This window comes from Capricornis sumatraensis, chromosome 3 (assembly GCF_032405125.1).
Source record: "Capricornis sumatraensis isolate serow.1 chromosome 3, serow.2, whole genome shotgun sequence".
NCBI classification, from domain to species: domain Eukaryota; kingdom Metazoa; phylum Chordata; class Mammalia; order Artiodactyla; family Bovidae; genus Capricornis; species Capricornis sumatraensis.
Window position 1 is genome coordinate 11,599,774 of NC_091071.1, and position 20,832 is coordinate 11,620,605.

Below are 20,832 nucleotides of genomic sequence, written 5' to 3' on the forward strand. Positions count from 1 at the left end.
GTCTGAGGAAATGTTGAGGACCAGATTCATTTATTATGTGCAGAATTCTAATTTAGGTAGAAAGTTGTTGAAATCATGGATCCAAAATGATAAATTTAGCACCTCAGAATAGCTACTAGAGAACAGACAGCTTCTATCCTTGTATCTGACACATCATAGTTATTTAATGAATATTTGTGGAGTGTGGGGTAAGAGGGGAAAAGACAGAGGGAGGGTTTTTTTTGTGTGTGACTGGTTGGTCATTTAAGTTGTGAATACAACCAAGACTTACTGCCTGCTAGATGTGTGTACCTGGTCACTATGTACACAGTGGGAAAATGAGTAAATCTGTGTTCAGAAGAAAAGTAATTTAGAAAAGAGAAATAGAAGACTGCAGTGAACAATTTGTGCATGCCACTTTACCTCCTTGTGTGTCAATTTCCTCATCTGTGAAGTAGTAATATATTTACTTCATAGGGCTGGTCGGTGAGGATTAAAAGAGATAACCTGTGAAAAGACATTTGCATATGGTGGTGCCTGGCACATTGGCTCCATAGGAGCGTTAGCTCTTCCTGCTGGGGGCCATGTTTATAGAGATGTAAGGCTGAGAGAGTAGAGCTGAGCTTAAGTCAGTAGAAGAAGTACTGGGCAGTGGGAAGAGGACATATGGGATCTTGTGAAGTGACAAGAAATCTTGTGTTTAATTAACGTGAAAGTCATTAATTGATGGGAATAATGGGAAACTGGTACAGAGAGCTGGAAGTGCAGTGTCTTGTGCACACAGGTCTGTCCTGACCTTCCTGGAGGGATCAGTACAGGGACCTCTTAGTTCCTTCATTTCCCATCACTGAACAGTAGAGTTTAATTTTATTTGTGCTTTTAGTGAAGTGATTTGAGGTCCAGGGAGACTTGCTGAGGTGATAGTGTAGGAAAGCACTTCAGAAAGGTCAGATGGAAGACAGATGTGGGCCGCAGCAATGTGAATTAAACATTTTGTTTTTCCTGTGGGCCTTTCTTTGCATGAGGAATAATCCCCAGGATTGCTCCATCCATCCAGTGTTCTTTCAGAATCCTGACAGGAGTGGCTCCCTAACGGAAAACCAACCTGATGGAAACAGATGAGCTAGCTGGTTGTCACTGTATCTCAAATGGTCTCCTCTGTAGGTAGCCCTTGGATGAGAACTTCCTTAAAATATTCCAGGAAATAGACCATTGTTAACACATTTGGAAAACAAGTATGTGTTGTTCATTCAGTAAACTTTAAATGTGTTTATGGGAGCTTAGATGAATTAAAATGTAATAGGAAATTAAACGCTATGTCATATGATAATCTAAACCATTAGGAGGTTAAAAGTTATTCTAGAACTTCAGGCGATTATGGTGTGTCATTGGAGGTGCATCTTTGGTATGTTTTTTAAGGTACCATTTCCAGAGTGTATGGGGGAGCCTGTGCATGTTTGGGAGCAGGAAGAATATGGAGATTCTCCATGCTTTCCTCCCAGTTTGATTGTAAACCTAAATATGCTCTGAAAATCTTTAAAAAAAAACATTATTGTAGAACTGAGAAAGACCTTGGAACTCATCCAATCCAACTCTTTACTTTAAAAACATTAGAAACTTGGGATGAAATATAAGCTGTTTCTTTTCCCCAAAATTACATTGTAAAATACAGAGTTTATCTTGATACCTGAATATTTTCTACCCTAAAACACGTTTTTCTTTGTTTTAAAGTAGCTTGTTGGGTATCTAAGTGAAGAACATAGCTCTTCTGTGATATACCTATAATGTTGTCTTCATATATTGTATTTACATATACAAGGCCTCCCCTCACAAATGGGAAAGACTCAATTAGATAAAGATATCAGATATGGAAATCCTTTTATTCCATAGCCTGGAAATCTCATATTTGTCCACTGGTCATATCCTCTTAGGGGCTTCCCTGGTGGCTCAGAGGTTAAAGCGTCTGCCTGGAATGCAGGAGACCTGGGTTTGATCCCTGGGTCGGGAAGATCCCCTGGAGAAGGAAATGGCAACCCACTCCAGTACTCTTGCCTGGAGAATCCCATGGAGGGAGGAGCCTGGTAGGCTACAGTCCATGGGGTCACAAAGAGTCGGACACGACTGAGCAACTTCACTTCACTTCATATCCTCTTCCTCGCGTTTTTGGTGATGCTCTTGTCTGTCATAGCACTCAATGACTGTATTCATGTGGGAAAGGAGCACAGGAACTCAAGGAGCAAGTGATTGGTGTTTCCCTCCACCTCTCAGCTCATTCACAGATCTGCTGATGGGAACATAAGAGACATCACCACCACCAGCAGTATCACTTACTTTGTGCTTTAAAGATTGCAACATACATTCACAAGTTATGTAACTTTGTTATCACAGTTGTCATTTACAGCAGATAATATGTACTCATTTTGCTATATACAAGTATATCAAATCAGCCCATATACCTGAAATTGATACAATGTCATATGACATTTACATCTTACTAAAGTTGGGAAAAATAATATTACTAGCCTAACATTAAAGATGTGAGAAGCAGAATTCAAAGAAACTAGCGAAAGGGTGAGGTTAAACTCAGATCTTCTGAGTCTAAAATCTGTGCATAGCATTATACAATATAATATAAATCCTTATTGTGGAAGCTTCACAGACTGTATGGCTATATAAGAATAAAAAGAGCAGGTGATATATAATGAATGAGTAGGTCACATATGAGAGTACCTGACCTGTTGCATAGTTATATTTGAGCTGGAGTTGAGGGATTATCAGCCTTTGTGCCTCTGAATATATTTGGAACAGTCACCCAGGAAGGCTTTTTGGAGATGATACCTGGAGGAAGTTTGGGATGGTTGAAAAGAAGTGTGGGTACACCAGAGCTGCAGAACAGGATTAAAAAGGCAGTGCTACCTTTAACATAAATTGTTGGCACATCTCTGCACCTTAGCTCCAATTCAAACTTTTATGGGTTTGAGAATCACAGAGCTAAGGGGTAAACTGAGCTAAAAGCATCTGGATTTCAGGAGCTCAGTATTTTTGGAAACCTGCCTCCATCCTTCAGCAGGGCTTCCTCTGTGTTGGCTTCTGTGGGGTAGAAGCAGAGACGACTCACTCATGTTTTGCCAGCTCAGCAACCCGGGGAGAGTGACCCTCATTCTTGTCCTTTCCAACAAGAATCATGCTGCTACTCCTCTGTGGTCTGACGTTGGTCACATGGCCATTCTTAAATCAGTTACTTGTGACTGGATCTATGTGATGACCACATCCTGTGGTGGTGTGACTCTCGTGACCCTCTCAGCCTTCCCCAAACTGCTGGGAGCCTGAGGTAGGTGGGGTTAATTCTTCAAAGTAAACTTTAGCTGTGGTTACCAAAGAATGAAGAAAAAGGTTCTGAGGCACCAAAAACAATACTAAGGTTTAAAAATATATTTTAGGGGCTTCCCTAGCAGTCCAGTGGTTAAAACTCCATGCTTCCAATGCAGAGGGCGTGGGTTTGATCCCTGGTCGGGGAACTTAAGATCCCGCATGCCATAAGGAGATATATATATATATATATAAGAATTCTGATTTTATTTTCCTTTTCCAAAAGTGGGGGAAGGATGATGGTCTCTTTTAAGGCCTAATTCAGAATACAGTAGTAGGAAATGCTCCCTGGTAGAATAAAAGTCTTATAAAACTTGAAACAGTAACCTTGAGAAAAATCAGAGCGTTAAAGGAGACAAGGGCTTAGGCACTGTGCAGATAGAAATCATAATGCTACCCGCTTGTGGTAGCCCCAGGAAAGCCCCAGGAAAGCCTAGCTTGTGGTAATCATAACCATGCTCCTGCATTGAGCTTCAAAAATACATTGGAGGAAGAATTGAGAGATTTATTAATCAGGCTTCCACTGGTATTTCTTTGTACCATTCACAATTTAAAATTGAGAAGTCAGGAATTGAAAGAATCTGGGTCTCCACTAGAATATTGACTGAACATCAAGCCCTTTACTTTATTCTGACTCTCAGTCAAGGTTTAATACATAACAATGGTTTGTCTAAATAACATTGCTGCAGTTCTCAGTAATTGTTAACAATAATAATGCATAAACAGTTTTCTCTTCAGACTCAAATACTTTTTTATGCAGATAATTGCTATTTCCTTTATCCTAAAATACATGTTAGATCCTTGCCAGTGGAAATTGAGACACTGGAACTGAAATTAGCAGAAAGCTTTAAGTCCAATAAAGGTATTTAGTCTCAGGAAATATTTAAGGTATTTACAAGCGTTGTTTTATTTTTTTCAACAGCTCAGTTTATTCAGTTAGTCTTCTAAGCCAACTAGTAAACCTTCAGCCTTAGCAATCACAGCTTCATTATTATTACTTCTCAGATTTGTGCTTGGTCCTTTAAATCTGTCTAAATTGTTCTACAATAATTTCTTGTCCACAACTTGTGTGGCCTCAGGTTTTAAAACAGACTGAGATTGTTACTGCCAGTTCCTGACTGCTGTAGTATTTGTAGTAATTGAATGCTAGTGGTTGGAGGTTTAGGAAAGATTTAAGAATAACTGGTTCCAAAAATATCCCTGTGTGTGTTTGTGTGTGTTCTCTTGCCTGTGTGAATATGTTGGAGTAGGAAGATGATATGTTTTGATTAGGCATCTGACTTTGTTCGGAGTGTTCTTTGGAAAACCTACAGCATTTCAGTGGGATTATAGTCTGTAATAACTGTGTTCTGATAAAACCATGGAGGGTTAACAATTCAGGTGACAGATTATCTCCCATTCAGTGGATGCTGATTTGCGGACAGATATTTCTCCCTGTTTTGAAGTAGTTCCCCAGGCACCCCGTCTTGAATCTCTTCCACCAGGCAGACAGATGAGAATGAAAAATAAATTCCACATGTGATTTAGTTTAGGGTTTTGTGCGTGTGTGTGTGTGCGTGTGTATGTGTGTGTCTTTTCTGCTTGTTCGAGCTGTTTAAGCTCAGTGGAAATTCATTAAAAAAGACTCATTGTCTGGTTTTCCTGATAGCATCAACTGGCCCTTTTTCTCTCCTGGTGCAGGGGGACATCCATTACTTTGTAGGGCCTGACTGCTAGGATTGTTCCCAGAGTTCAGGACTGTTGAACCACAATGGGCTCTACCAGGCTTTGTGGCCTTAATAAGCCCCTGTTATTGGCTTTTCAAATATTGGTCTACCTATCAAGCCTGGCTGTGTGTCAGGAGAGGGGAGGCTTTCTTTAGAGCCACCACTGATGGATCACATGCTTTTTCTCAAGAGAGCAAACAAGCACTTTTTTGTTTAGGCTCAGTAATAGTTGGCAAAGAAATACAGCTGTAATTATATATCCTAGTTCTTGTTCTTTTCTCCCCATCTGAGTTTTACTCCCCTCACCCTCAACTTTACATAAAAGCAGCTAGCATTGGATCTGAAGTAAATGTCATGAATGAATAATAATTTCTTTCATTTACACAGTAATTAAACCTGTTGAATGCTGACTTAATGCTTTACTGCACTCTAATTTGACTGGAAGATTTGCCCTTTGTGAATTCACAGAAAAGGGAAAAAACAGAAATTAAATACCTACTGAAACTATTATGGAGGACATTTTTCAGAAGGGTTCTTCCTCCTCCTGTTTCTCTTCATCTCGTGTTTGCCCTCTGCTTCCTGGGATACTTAATACTTAAGAGTTGTTCTGCAAATCATTCTTCAGTTTTTATGCCCAGCGGTGCCCACAGCCAGGCGCCTCTGGGTCAAGGCGATTGGCTGCCACTGCAGACAGAAGGCCGAGGGCCTGGTCTGCTGCCTCAGCAAAATTGTTGCTGCTGGTCTTCTGGAGCATTTGAGTTCTTTCTGGCTAGTTTCTACACTCCTTTCCTTCTTAACCCATAGAATTCCAGTTGGTGAGTCCTTCCATAGGTCTTTATGATCTTGCTTGACATGACCTATGACAGCCGAAATATGCCTGAAAGCTAATAGATACATCCAACCCAGCAGTGTTTTGGGACTCTGTACCACTCTACTGGAAATGGCAACCCACTCCAATATTCTTGCCTGTAGAATCCCATGAACAGAGGACCCTGATAGGCTACAGTCCATGGGGTCACAAAGAGTCGGACACAACTGAGCGACTTCACTTTCACCACTCTACTGAAAACTTCTGCCTGTGTACAGTCTGAGTCACTCAACTTGTCTTTCCCAGAGTGTCTCTCAGGTGGGTCCACTTTGTTGTGGAGGAAGGTATTTTACAGTTTTCATCATCTTTCACCCTGAGGACTGACTGGCCATTTTAATAAAGACTTCATTCCCACAGCTCCCTCCTCAGGAATTTATAAGTTCCCTCTGCGATAGTCTCTAACCCTGAGAGGGCCCTGCTGTTTACCTGTTGAGTAGAGATTGTTGGAGGCACTGTGTCTCCAGAGGCAGTGTAGGCAGGAACTCTGGCCCCGCCTTCCCAAAGCTGCAGCAGACACTGTACAGAGTACCGCCTCGCTGAGGGCCGTGCCATAGGGGGCCTGTTCTGTGCACTCTCTCGTCACAGGAGCCGGCCTTGGGGCCCAGTGGCCGAGCCTCTGACTCTGAGAGAGAAGTCCCGCTGTGTTTTGTGTGGGTTGTGGATGGCACTGACGGAGTCTCTGGGTGTAGATACCTGGCACACAGCCAGTCGGTAAATGCTAGTCCTTACCCATATCTGGAGACAAAGAGAACACAAGTGTTTAAGTTCCTCACATATTCCCCTCGTCACTATCCAGGGCCAATGTTTATGTGACTTAATTTTCTTTTCTGTCCCTTCTTCCTCCTGCCCACTCTTCTTCCTTCCCTCCTTCTCAAAAGTTACACCAGACTTATTCAGATCATATATTTCCTTTATGGAAAGTTATAAAAACTTAAAAAAACTTGTATTCTATTATATATTTTTAACATACTTTTCAACTGTATTTGTTAAAATGCAGTTGGAAGCTTAGATGTAATAAAGATAAAACCTGTTACTCATTAACTACATTAAATAGTTTATGATTGTGGATTCATTTCAAACACATGAATCTAGGCAGATCCCTGCCTAGATTAATCCATATTCTTTCTCTCTCTCTCTATATATATATATGTGCACACATATATATACATAGTTATAAACATGCAATTGTTTTCTATTTTGCCATTGAGCGCTTACTTTGTGCTAGTTCCTATGATAAATGCTTTTAATGCTTTGTTATGTTTATTAGATCAGTTTCTTATACTGCTTGATTATAAGAATTTTTGTAAGGTACCTGTGAAAAACTACATATTTCCTAACCTACCCCTGACTACTGAATCTGAGTATTAGAATAAATCTTGAGTTTTCCAATCTGGCTCCATGTGGAAATAATCTGAAACTCGAACTTTTAAACAAACTCTACCCCAGTCCATTTAAATTGTTTGCAGGGCAGGCCTGTGACCTTTAAACTCCTCTGGTGACTCTAGGGGCTCCTCTGGTAACTCTTATACTTCAGTGGTAGGTATACGGATAGGGTAGAGATTTAACAATATAGGTGGTGCTTATTATCTGAAACTAGAAAATGAACTTTAGTTCATTTAATCCTTACAATAACCCATGAGGCGCAGCTGGCATTATCCCTATTTTCAGATGAGAAATCAGAGGTTTGGAGAGACGTGGGGTACTAGTATCAAGAATGGGTCACTTGTTCTTTTAAATCTTACTGTCTAACGGTATACATAGTATTGCCATGTGCTTGAAGATGCACATATCTTTTTATTTGATGATCACAAACTAAGTATGAAATGTTGGTTTAGGCATGGAATTAAACTGACTAACTCAGTATGCCTTAGAACCAAGTACTTGTTTGCTAAGTTCTTTTGTATATAGACACCTGCAAATAGACATCAGAAGTCCATTTTGTAAAGTCAGTGGCAAAGAGGATGAGCTTGACATTTGGGATTTGTTACTGACTCACAGACTTGGTGGACTTTGAGTGACTTAGAGGTCAGATACAATTTAATATTCTGCCATTTCTAGAGATTTTTCTGTGAAACACTTCGGTTTGTGTTTCATGATCCCTGCCTTCTCAGCCGTGAATTTCTTTTTGAATGCGTCCCACTCCACCTCTTGTTTTCAAGTGGCTTTGTTGCAGGTGCTGTGAATGCAGAATGACTTGGTTATTCTTTCTCTATAGAAATGATGACAATGTGGGCCCAATTTACCTCCAACTATAAATATGACCACATTTACATTTTAAAAAACACATCCCATAATTCTAAGAGCTCTCTGAGGTGGGAGGAGGGGAACCTATGTCTAGCCTTCTAAATGGATGTTGCCCTTCAGTTAGAGCCCAGGACTTTTCCATAGTTTTCATGTATTTGCACAACTTCCTTAAAGGTGCTTGGCTCTGTGGATTTGAAATTATTGATTTGACTCTTATAATGGTTTAAATATCCATGCTTGTGCCTCCATATGTGTATTCGTCTTTTTAGTGAATATTTCTTGAACTCCTACCATGTGTCAGGTGCAGTTCTAAATAGCGGGGTGATGATATCCAAACCAAGCAGGAAAAAATCTGCTGTCACTGAGCTCAGATTCTAATGAATAATGCAAGAAAAAAAAGTTCAGTACATAAATCTTAAAGTGTTTTGGAAGGTAAAAATTCTAGATAGAAAGCATGTAAAGAGGAAAATCTCTCTATCATAGTTGGAGAATAGTGAATTTTTTAATAAGACAGTCAGGTTGGACCTTACTGAGGGAACTTTAAGCCAAGATTTGCTGGAGGTAAGGGAGTAGTAAGCCATGCAGATATCTGAGAGAGGTCACTTCAGACAGAAAACACCTCCACTGTCACCTCTCCTCAGTGTGCGAAGCTTAGCAAGGAGACCTGGGTTCTGTAAGATGCGTCTTACGTGAAAGTTTGCCATTAGCAACTACATGGATGAACTAGCAGGGTGTTATGCTAGTGAGATACGTCAGAGAGAGAAAGACAAATACTGTTTGATAGCACCTATTTGTATTTATTATATACAAAATCATACACAAGCAAATGCAAAACTCAGGCCCAAATTGTTCCTACTATATCAGTTGCATTGCAACACATTTTTTTTAAGAATTAGCTTAATAATAAGAACTCTCTGTACATAGAGATATGATCAGTCCCATATAGTGACAGAAGGACAAACAGTAAAATGGGTATAATTTGCAAAGGAGAGAAACGGCAGGAGTTAGTCAGAAGCGGCCAACAGTGGTGGGAGCAAAATGGTTTTTGTGTCCTGTGTCACTCACTTGGGCCTCAGATTGTGCTGTAATCATACTGTTCTCTCTTCTGGTTTCTAAATGTAAAGAGCTAAGTCAAGTTATTACAGATACAAATGTCAGTCGTGTCCAGTTGTACAAATTATTAATAAATTTAGTCACAAAATTTAAAGAACAGCAGTGGAAGGTCTAATCCTAATGCACAGTAGAAAATACCTTTCTGGGCTCTCATCTCAGAGATCAGGCGTTTGCCTTCTTCGCCCAAAGGATTATGTGGGAATTGTTTGGAATGAAGAGGCAGGGGAGAGATGTAATTCAACATTGTATTCTCCCATCATATTCTTATTCCAATGGAGAGATGTATCTTTTCTATCTTTTGCTCAAATTATTGAACACAAATTGGAGCAAGGATAATTAAACCAGATAACTAGGAGAGTCCCATCTGCCCCCTCACCAACCTTTCTCTCTTCAGTGTCGTTTCTACCCATATTAGCAGATGGCACCAGTAACTTGGCCAGTGTCTCTAGTTATCTAAGGGATTGTTCTTTTGCCTGTCTCCTTTAATACAACAGCAGAAAAATTGGTCATGACTCACTCTATGCCCATTGGCCAAGGCTCTGATTCCTGAGAACTAGACAGAAGCTTGGAATTCAACCAAGCCTTCTGGAATGCCTTATGATGATCTGCCTAACAGCAGAAAGCTGGGTTGATTTAAACTTGAACTTTTATATACTGGAAGGTTTGTTCAGTGCTGGCTAGAAAAAGCTGATAGTAACAAATCTGAAAAACCTTAAAAAAGAAAAAGCAGAGGCCTTCTTGAGTTTTGTTCTGAGAATACTGGTTACTTCTAATGGTGAGTGGTGTAGCGCTATATGATGCAAATTGCAGGACTCATTAGTTCCAATTCTGCATTTGACCGCTCTGTAAAGGAAAATGAACTTGTAACTAAACACGGGAGAATGAGATTTGACAGATGACATAGAAGATGAAAGGTGAAAGAATAGGTTGTGAGGGAGTATCTGTTTACCTGCAGAGAATGGAGTCCAGGCTCTTGAGGCCAGTGGATTATAGACTCATCATCATCTTTGAAGCAGTGTGTTTTGACTTTAGTAAAAACAGTGTAAGTAACCTTTTCTTTGGGTCCTGGACAGTATTTCAGAACAAGTGACAGTTGACTAAGCACTGAGAAAAAAGTACCGTCCTTACAGAAAGCCAGATACACCTCTCAGTTCTTTCTTTAGCAAGACTGTTGGACAGTAACTCGAGGGCATGTCATAGACACAGTTCATTTGGACTTCAGCAAGATTTTTGCCTTGTCTTCCTTGATTCTTCTGTGAACAATTAGAAAAATACAGGTTCGGTGGCATGATTATCAGGATTTATAATTTCATTATTATTTCACTGGTTAAGAACATTTGTTTCACTCTGGATAGAACTAAGATCTTTGCATAAATGTCTATCCTCTCTATTGTGTTTAAATTTTGTCTTTGCAATGAAGCTATAGTTACAAATGTTTCAAAAGTAGTTCAGTTCAGTCGCTCAGTCATGTCCTACTCTTTGAGACCCTGTGGACCTCAGCACACCAGGCCTCCCTGTCCAGCACCAACTCCCGGAGTCCACCCAAACCCATGTCCATTGAGTCGGTTAAATCATAAATATGCTGGGTTGGAAAAACAGGACACAGCTGGATTTTGACTATCTGGGTAGTGACCAAATTAAGGTGAAAAGGTAAGGGTTAGGTAAACTTAGGTTCAAAACCCAGCCATGAAATAAGAAAACAGAGGGGAGACACAATTTTCAGCTGACACATGTAGTGAGTCAGCAGTGTGTCTTTGGCAGTAAAACTACTGGTGTTTTTGAGTACCTTAATAGAAATGTAGAATGAAGTAGTGGGTGTGTGACTGTTTTGTGTATGTTTGGGGAGGAGGGGATAGATAGGAACATTTGAAGTAAGTTTTCCCCAGCATCAGATAGTACTAATGTTCACATTCTGCACATTTTGGTGTATTTGTAAATCACTGCTATTCTTTAAATTGAAAAGATCCAAATAGCTGTGAAAATTCATTGGATTTAAAAGCTGCTTTGGCAAGGGGAAAGTAAAACTGTACTTAAAGAGGGATTTTTCAGAGAGTGGTTTTAAAGACATTTAACTTATCTAATGTCAAGTTAAAAAAATTTAAGTAGTTATAAGAACAAGTCCTTGTAGGGTGTATGAAAAACTTGGTAGACACGTGAAAGTTTGAGGAAACTTAACAGAAAGCAACTTTCAAGGTGTAAGGTATGAAGTTTGCATATATTATCATGTCATGAGTTTAAAAATGTCGTCCCATATGTATGTTTTGCTTACCGCGTGTGTGTCATATACCGTAAGCCATCAGAGATTCAGAACTTACAAATGGCATACTTCCTGTTTAGTAAAAAATAGTTAGTTAAGGAGGAACTGGAAAAAGTTTCAAGGTTAACGGGATATGAAATTGATCAGCAAGGCAGATAAGAAAGGGCTTCGGAGTTTCTCATGCTTCATTGGTAGAAATAGCAAAGATGAACTGGGATGAGAATCATGAGTCTGAGGTTTTGGCAGGCTTAGAAGCGCAGCCTTTAAAATTGATTTTTGGAAACTGCTCTTTATTACCCACTTACAACATCTTATTCAGATTTGTGGCACAGGTTCCTTCTAGTTGTAAAATTCACCTGGTACTTAGAGATTATCATTCTAATTCATTACTTTTATCCTGGAAAACTGGGACTTGATGGTTTGGTTACCTTTTAATGTGTTTGGATTTAATTTAGTTCACTAAGATTTTTATGTTGATAGCAGCCATCCCCAGGGTCTGTAATACCCTGGAGGTAAAGAACATACTTGATCTCAGCATTTCTTTAGGGCCTGGCCGTTTGCCTCACACATAGTAGGCACCTAATAAATATTTATGGAAAAGTATTAAGATAAGTATTAAGATCGAAATCCTCATCATACACAGTAGAAAATCAAGTCTCTGGTTGCTTGTGTGGTCCAGCATTTCAGAGCAGAAAGGAGCCTTAGAAGGGAACACATACAGCTCCTCTCTTTCACACATGGGGAGAGGAGAGTTCCTGAAATTGAGCAGGGGAGCTGCTGTCTGAATGTTGCAACTGGCATATTGTCTCAGGATTTATTGCTTATTCTCTTGGGACTCAGGATGATTTGGAGAAAGTTGGATGTAGAGGGAAAGTTGAATCAGTATCTTCAGGTCTGTGCCCAGTCTTTCCTACCCTAGCACGCCTTCAGCATCCAGAGTGCATTCCTCTGTAGTAGTTCCATCTCCGATTGAACAGGTGAGTTCAAACCCACAGTTTTGCTTTTATCTTTAAGTACTGTTTAACATTCAGGCACTACACCATGCAGTGCAGACACCAGTTAAAGGAACAATTTTGTAACCAGCCTGTTTGCTCTATATGCCTTGGTGGTGGTGGTGGTGGTGTGCTGTGGCTGAGTCGTGTCAGACTCTTTGCGACCTTGTAGACTGCAGCACACCAGGCTTCCTGTCTCCCGGTTTCCTCAGTCTTACGTCCATTGAGCTGGTGATGCTCTGGTGATGACATGTTGCGTGACCCTGGCCAGCTGCTGGCTGTCTGACTGCATCATTTCATTGAGTTACCTCATGTGTTGCCGTTTCATATTTATGTTTGGCATCTTATTTTGTTCAGTCAACTAATGAAAAAATTATAATCATGTGAAAATTAAGTTTTGTTATATGGCTCTTAATTAAAACACAGAGTTGAAATGAGCATCAAGTGGATTTTTTTTTAATTACAGAGAATTTCATTAAATGTGTAAGTTAGGGTGCTTTCAACTATGAATGTTAGAAAACCTAACGCAAACTTGCTTAACCAGTAAGGAAACTTATGGGGTCACCTCACCCAAGTCCAGAAGTAGGGAGGGCCTCAGGTAGGTTAATTCAGTGACTTAGTGTGTATCTGTCCTCAGAGACCTCATTTCTTTCTGTTTCATCTGTTTTCTTTCACAGTATCAGCAGCGTCCCTAAGCTATCTGTGCATAGTTATTAGTGGCAGTCAGGGCCTCACGCTTTGCTCATAGCTAATTGTGGAAATGTGGGAGTGTTGGCCAGGGAGATTGAGAGAGATTGCAGGGAAAATTACTATTCTCCCAGTCAGAGTCAAAGATCTCCCCTCTGTCTCTGGACAAATTGGGGCATGAGCATAAAAAACTGTCCTTTTGGGTTGGCATGTCTGGATTGACTTAGGCCTGAGTTCCAGACCAATTGCTGACAGAGAGGATGAAAGGACTTTGATGGGCTTAACTAGTCCTGGAGCTGGAGTTATGTCCTCAAGGCCAAAGCCCCCACACAGTAGGGGAAGGTTAGAATGAAGGTTGGGGAGTCAACCTCAGTTGGGCTTTGAGTGGCTCTCAAACCAATGATCACAGTTGGCTAAATCTCTATCCACAACAGTACTGGTTTCCTCTGTAAAAAGTGTTACTCCAGACTGTCAAGATGAGAGAGGTACAGCCAAATGCATCAGTTATAGATTGCTCTCCTCTAACCATTGCTTGTGTTTTAACTTTGGTAAGTCAAGGAGTATGGAGTGAATGATTGTAAGACACTCCCCTTAAGGGAACTTGGGTATTGGTAGAAAAGCAGAAAAGAAACAATTGCTAAATAAGGCTCCTTGTCAAATGTGCAGTTCAGGGATGCTGACTTGTAGGAATTCAAGTTGGGTTTTTGGAGAGAACACAGCCCCTCTGGTATCCCCCAGCATCGCTGGAGTGGCTGCTTTTCTTTCTTGCCCTGGGGTAAGTGAAGCATTTTGATAATGATTTAGTGCAACACGGTTTATAATTTATAAAAGGTCACTTCAATCTAAAAACTTCCATCCATGCTCTGAGCTACGTAAGATCCAGCCCTGATCCTTAAAGGAGCATTTTGGGGAGGGTAAGGAAGGCTTATCCTTTCTCCTCCGTTCTTGCTGCTCATTGTTTGGCCATGTGCTCTTTGTGCCTCTTTGCCTGGCCTCTCAAAACTGAAGAAATAAAGGACTTTCTGCTTATAGCAAGGTGAGACAATGCTAGGTCTGTCAAGATCAAGGAAAATAAAAATAACAGGAAATTTAAAGTTCACTTCAGCAGATACCTTTACACCTTGGTCATCACAGACAAAGGGAAAGCTGAAAAGCTGAAGCAGTCCTGGCCCCCTGGTTGGGCAGTGAAGGAGCTGAAATGAACCAGGCGTGCTGATTTGAACTGTATTATGGTTTTAAAAAATTATTTTTAAAAAGGTGTGTGTGTGTGTGTGTGTGTGTGTGTGTGTGTGTGTTTGAGGGAGAAGGAGAGTGCTGGGTATGAACAAGGGTGGTGGTGATATTGTTTAGTCTCTAAGTCATGTCCAACTCTTTGTGTCCTCATGGACTATAGCCCATCAGGCTTTTCTGTCCATGGGATTTCCCAGGCAAGAATACTGGAGTAGGTTGCCATTTCCTTCTCCAGGGGAACTTCCCAATCCAGGGATCGAACTTGCGTCTCCTGCATTGCAGTTGGATTCTTTACCACTGAGCCATCTGGGTGGGAAGAAGTGAAGTGAAGTCGCTCAGTTGTGTCTGACTCTTTGTGACCCCATGGACTGCAGCCTATCAGGCTCCTCTGTCCATGGGATTTTCCAGGCAAGAGTGCTGGACTGCATTGCCATTTCCTTCTCCAGGGGATCTTCCTGACCCAGGAATTAAACCTGGGTCTCTCGCATTGCAGGCAGACGCTTTACAGTCTGAGCCACCAGGGAAGCCCATAATTGGAGGCAAGATGATATAAATGTCTTGAGGGACAAGTCTGTGTTTGATGCATGACTGAAGTTATCACACAGCAGATTAGCACACTGTCTTAAAGGGCAAATAGAACTTTGACAGGTCAGAATGAAGGTGTTTCAAAAACAGATAGTAGTTTGTATAAAGCCTGTAGAGTCCTAAAATATGTAGTGTGGACATGTAGCGTCAATTTGGAAGATAAAGATGCTTACTCCTTGGAAGGAAAGTCACGACCAACCTAGACAGCATATTAAAAAGCAGAGATGTTACTTTGCTAACAAAGGTCCATCTAGTCAAGGCTATGGTTTTTCCAGTGGTCATGTATGCATGTGAGAGTTGGACTGTAAAGAAAGTTGAGCACTGAAGAATTGATGATTTTGAACTGTGGGGTTGGAGACGACTCTTGAGAGTCCCTTGGACTGCAAGGAGATCCATCCAGTCCATCCTAAAGGAGATCAGTCCTGGGTGTTCATTGGAAGGACTGATCCTGAAGCTGAAACTCCCAATATTTTGGCCACCTGATGTGAAGAGCTAACTCATTTGGAAAGACCCTGATGCTAGGAAAAATTGAGGGCAGGAGGAGAAGGGGACGACAGAGGATTAGATGGTTGGATGGCATCACCAACTCAATGGACATGAATTTGGGTAAACTCCGGGAGTTGGTGATGATCAGGGAGGCCTGACATGCTGCAGTCCATGGGGTGCAAAGTGTTGGACATGACTGACCGACTGAACTGAACTGACGAGGACACAAGAAGATAAAGGATCCAGGTGTGTCTGTTGGGATCACAGCATGTCAAACCCAGACTAAAATATATACACGTTGTGGTAGGCAATAGTGAGCCATTAAAAAAATAAAAATTGAATTTGGGACTTTGTTTAAACAGCACATGGAAGGAACAGTCTATATTTATTTTGCTTTATTTCTTGTAAACTGAACAGTGAATACTGTTTGAGTTCATGGGAAAGACTCACTCTCTCAGAGAGGGAACTTTGGGAAACGTTCTGGAGATGGAATCCAATCTGAGTTGTAAAGGTTGAGCTGACCTGATGAAGGAGAACAGAGGGTCTACACACAAGACCACGTAGGCTGATGGAGCCTGAAGTGATGCAATGCCCAGACATGATCTGTGACATCCAATAAAGTGTTAAATTTTACCCAATATAATTGTAGTATATTTTATGAGCATATTCCAGAGTTCTAAGAAAACTGGTTTTGTGTCTTTAACACATGGGATAACGCTAAATGAAAGTATTTTATTAATGTTGTATGTCAGTCCTTTGAAATTCTGACATTGGGCTGTGCGTATATCATTTAGAACATTTCTGACTCCATAAACCCAGAGTTTAAAGTTAGAGAAATGCGCGCATGTGGCAGTGCCAAGGGCCGTGGCTCAGGAAGCACCTCCCACTGTTTCCAAGTAGTCATTAAACTCCTGGGCCTCCCCATCCCCTAAACTCTGATCATCACGGAGATTTTATTCCTCAACTCTTTAGAAGTTCTACTCCAAATCCAGTGTTAGTTTATCTGCCAGATGACGGAATCCAGAGCACATGGTAAGTATTACTTGAAATCGACAACTGGAAAAAGTTTCACAGAGGCTCACATGATGCTGTTTGTACATTTTTTTTTTTCTTCCACAGTGACACTTAAAATTCATCCCACATTGCCTGTAGGAGAGAGAAGGAGGGGGAGAAGCCCTGTTGTTTGATAGCTTTGTATGTTCCTCTGAAGAAAGAGAGTGCTTGAAAAAAGAAAGGCAGGCTTTCAGATGTTGTCTGAACAAAGATATGGAAATGTGAGACGAGGGCAGCATCTGGAGGTTTTCAAACACTGGAACACAGGCTGCACGCTTCTTTTGCTGTTGGAGGAGTGAAAAGCTGTTTCCTGTCATTTCCCATCTTGTCACTTCCAGGACCAACATCTTGCTACTTCTTGCACCAGCTGCTGTTGTGTTGTGTTTTTTTCCCTCTTCCCTCCACAGACAGATGGTACAAGAGCTTTGATAATGCTCCCCCCAGTTCTAAAGGAGCTTGCTTGTGTGGTACCTCTATAGAATGATCCTATACCCCCGTCACTTACTTTACACCCCCATCACCCACTCCATCCTGTTAGCTGAGTCTGAAGGAAGCAGAGGGGATCCGGTGGAGGCTTTTAACAGCATGCTCTCTCATGTCTTGTGGAGATGCCTTATGGAAACCTCACCTCTGCCAGGGCAGCCCTTTTGTTTCTGAAGTTTCACTCCAAAAAAGGGAAGAGGTGAAGAGTCAGCTTTGCTACCTTTGTCTCCGTACGATTTCTGATCGTGCTTTGTGTACTCTGAACCCAGAATAGGAGTTCTGACATCCTTATTTCCCTCCCTAGATTTCAGCTAAGTAGAATTGGGCACAGGCGATGTACAGATGACCCTCGAACAACACAGTTTGGAATTGTGCAGGTCTACCGATTAGCAGATATTTTCTAATAAGTAGGTACCACAGTACTGCATGATCCGTGGTTGGTTAAATCCATGGATGCAGAACTGCTGATAAGGATGGCAGACTGTAAAGTTATACCTGGATTTTTGACTTTGTGCTTAGGGGTGGGGAAGGTGGGCAATGTGTCGATGCCCCTAATTCCTACATTGTTCAAGGGTCTACTCTACTATCATTTCAGAGGGCTAGATATTTATCTTCAATTGCTCTCTTTATACCTATTGATTTAAATATTTTTCTTGGGTTCCTTAGTGAGGATCAGAACTTAGAAATGCAGGATGCCTGAATAGATACATTGAGGAGATAATCATTGGAAACACTTTGGTTTTGTTTAATTTTATTGCATTTATCATTACAAAGTAAAAATAACAACTGCAAGTATGGAGCGTCTCCCTTCTTTTCCTCAGAATGATAGCTGTTTTTCCAAGAAGTAACATACTCTTTGTAGAAAACTTACAAATCTGTTATAGAAGTAATGTCTGTAATTCTGGAGTGATCACTCTTACCTTTTGTATATTTCCTTGTAGACAGGATCATGGTATATGTATTCCTCTTGTACACCAGAACAAAATGCTTTGGTCATTTGTTAGGGTGGGTTTGGTGGTAGTGATAGTGGTGATGTAATGGTGATAACTAACTTCATCCAACATTTATTATATAGCAGTCACTGTAGTACATGTTTTACACACATTGCACATTTCAATTCCCATATCAGTCTAGAAGTGAAATTGAAAGTCTCTCAGTCATGTCCAACTCTGTGAGCCCATGGACTGTAGCCCTCTAGGCTCCTCTGTCCATGGAATTCTCCAGGCCAGAATACTGGAGTGGGTAGCCATTCCCTTCTCTAGGAGATTTTCCCAAACCTGGGTCTCCTACATTGCAGGCAGATTTTTTACCACTAGCACCACTTGGGAAGCCCATTAATCCAAAAAGCGAGAATGAATTTATCTATATTTTAGACATGAGTAAAGCGGAGGCAGAGGAACACCGTGTAGTTTGCCCAAGGTCACAAAGTGCATGTAAGGTGAAGTCAGGACTTGAATCTGGATGGTTTGTCCCTGAAACTCATGCTGTTTACTATTTGTCCATCTTTAAAAGTCTGAGTACGTTTAGGACATTTGGTACATCTTGCCTCAGGTTTCTTGTGGGGGGAGGGGGGAGCGGGCTGCTGTGCTGGGTTTCCTCTAGCTGCAGCGAGCGAGGGCTACTCTCTAGTTGTGATGTGCAGGCTTCTCGTTGTGGTGGCTTCTCTCGTTGTGGAGCATGGCCTCTAGAGCTCGTGGACTCAATAGTTGTGGCTCCTGGGATCTGGAGCACAGACTTGATGGTAGTTGTGGCTCAAGGGCTTAGTAACTTCGAGGCATGGTGGATCTTTCCAGGTCAGGGATTGAATTTGTGTCTCCTGCATTGGCAGGCAGATTCCTCACCACTGAGCCATCAAGGAAGCCCTGTAAGATTTTTTTTTTTTCATCAGTTCATATTTTCCACATTCATAAGATTGCTTATTGTGGTCTTGCTACCCTCAGATATCATCAGATGTGCTTTACCTTTATAGATGTTTGAAGTGAATGATCACTCACTTTTTCCATATCCCTTTTCTTACTAGAAAGACTGGACATTTTTCATGTGTTATTGATCGTTTGTATTTCATCTGTAAATTCTTCTGTCCTACTACTTTTATTGACTAGTTAAATTTTTTGGAAAATTTACCATACATCAAATATGTTAACCCTTCATCTCATTGGTTTAAAATATGTTTCCTTCTGCTACTTACTTTCTTATTTTTGAACAAACTACTTATATGACTGTTTTAAGTATGTACATGTCCATATATTTTTTTCTGTATACCCCTTCCACATATCATCAATTTTAGCTTGTATTTTCCTTTATTTTATGGTTTTATTACTTGTAGCCAACTCTTCAATTCATATCTGGAATTTATTTTAATATATGACCTGAGGTGAGACCCTGGTTTTATTTTATTATTGATAGGTAATCCTTTTTTGTTTGTTTTTTGAATCCATTTAAAAATTACCTTGTATTCTATATTTCACTCTTCTGTGGTGTACTTTATTATATATTTGTTTCCTTTACCTGTTACCATTTGTTTTAGGCTATTTCTTCTTACTAGTTTAGTATAAAGGATACAACTGAGGAACAGCCAAGTGGAAACGATGCCTGGAACAGGTACGGGGCAGGGGTGCACAAGTCAGGAACAGGGAAGTAAAGATGCAGAGCTTCCACACCCTCTCCAGGTAGGCCATTCTACCAGCACCTCAGTGTGTTTCCCGACCCCGAACTTCCTGAACCCTGTCGTTTGAGAGTATTTTATGGAAGGTTTAGTACATCATGTGATCTGTTAAATCGCTGACAGTTGGTGTGAAGATCTCCAGCTATCCTTCTCTCCCCTAAATTGGAGGTGGGGATAGGTACGGCTGAAAGTTCCAACCCTGTACTCATGCCTTGTCTTTTTGACAACCAGCCTCCCATCCTCCTGAGGCTGTTCGGGCATCTGCAGAAATTGTTTCAGAACCAAACCCAAGTAACACTCCTATCACTCAGGAATTCCAAGGCATTTAGAAGCTTTATGTCAGGAAACTATGACAAAAACCAAATCCGTGTTTTATTACAGTATTGTAGAAAGTTCTGAATTTGTGGCAAATGAATAATTTGCTTACAGCACTGAGGTTAGACATAACATTGGTTGACACACAAGAGGGCTATATTCTTCTTTCTGAATTGCAACAAATAACCTAGTAGTAGTAACCTTAATAGTAACCTAGGTGATCCCAAAACTTTGATTTTATTTAAAGAAGAAAGTGCCTCTTGCCTTTCCCTCTGTGATTTTATACATGTATTCGTATGGGCAGCAACCAGTAATAAGGATCTTCTATAATCAAAATGATGCCCCTTTATTTTTGAGTCTTGTTTTACAGTACTGAAAGTGTTTTGGGATGTACTTTTTTATTCAATCTTAATGATAACCCTATGATGTAACTTGGTCCAAGGTGTTATATCTACTTTACATATGAAGAAAATGAGACTTGTACTAAAGTCTTTGCCCTCAGCCACAGGATTTGTAAGTTGTGAAACTGGCCTCTAGCTTAGCTCTCATGAGAGCTGAGTTGGTGGTATTTTGATTGGGTTGGTTCCAAGCCTTTCTGGTTTTTTTTTTTTTTGAGAGAGAGATTTGCATATCTACCTTGTTCACCTTTAAAATACTGAAAAATTGTAGTTAAAGTGCCTACCTAAAATGACCTGTCAAAATATTTTTTTTCAACTGTGAAGTACTATTCAAATGTATGGCTTTGTCTTTATTATTCCCTGGGGACTAACAGGTACTTGTCTTCCCTGTTCAGTGGTATA

The 20,832-nt window shown here is 40.7% G+C and overlaps 1 protein-coding gene and 1 pseudogene across 2 annotated transcripts in view; both read left to right on the top strand.

Annotated features, from left to right (window-relative positions):
* AUTS2 (activator of transcription and developmental regulator AUTS2) overlaps positions 1-20,832 on the top strand; it is a 1,210,906-nt gene that overhangs the window by 392,766 nt on the left and 797,308 nt on the right. The gene's annotated exons all lie outside the window — the stretch shown is intronic.
* Positions 14,181-14,417, top strand: LOC138075521 (large ribosomal subunit protein eL38 pseudogene; annotated as a pseudogene).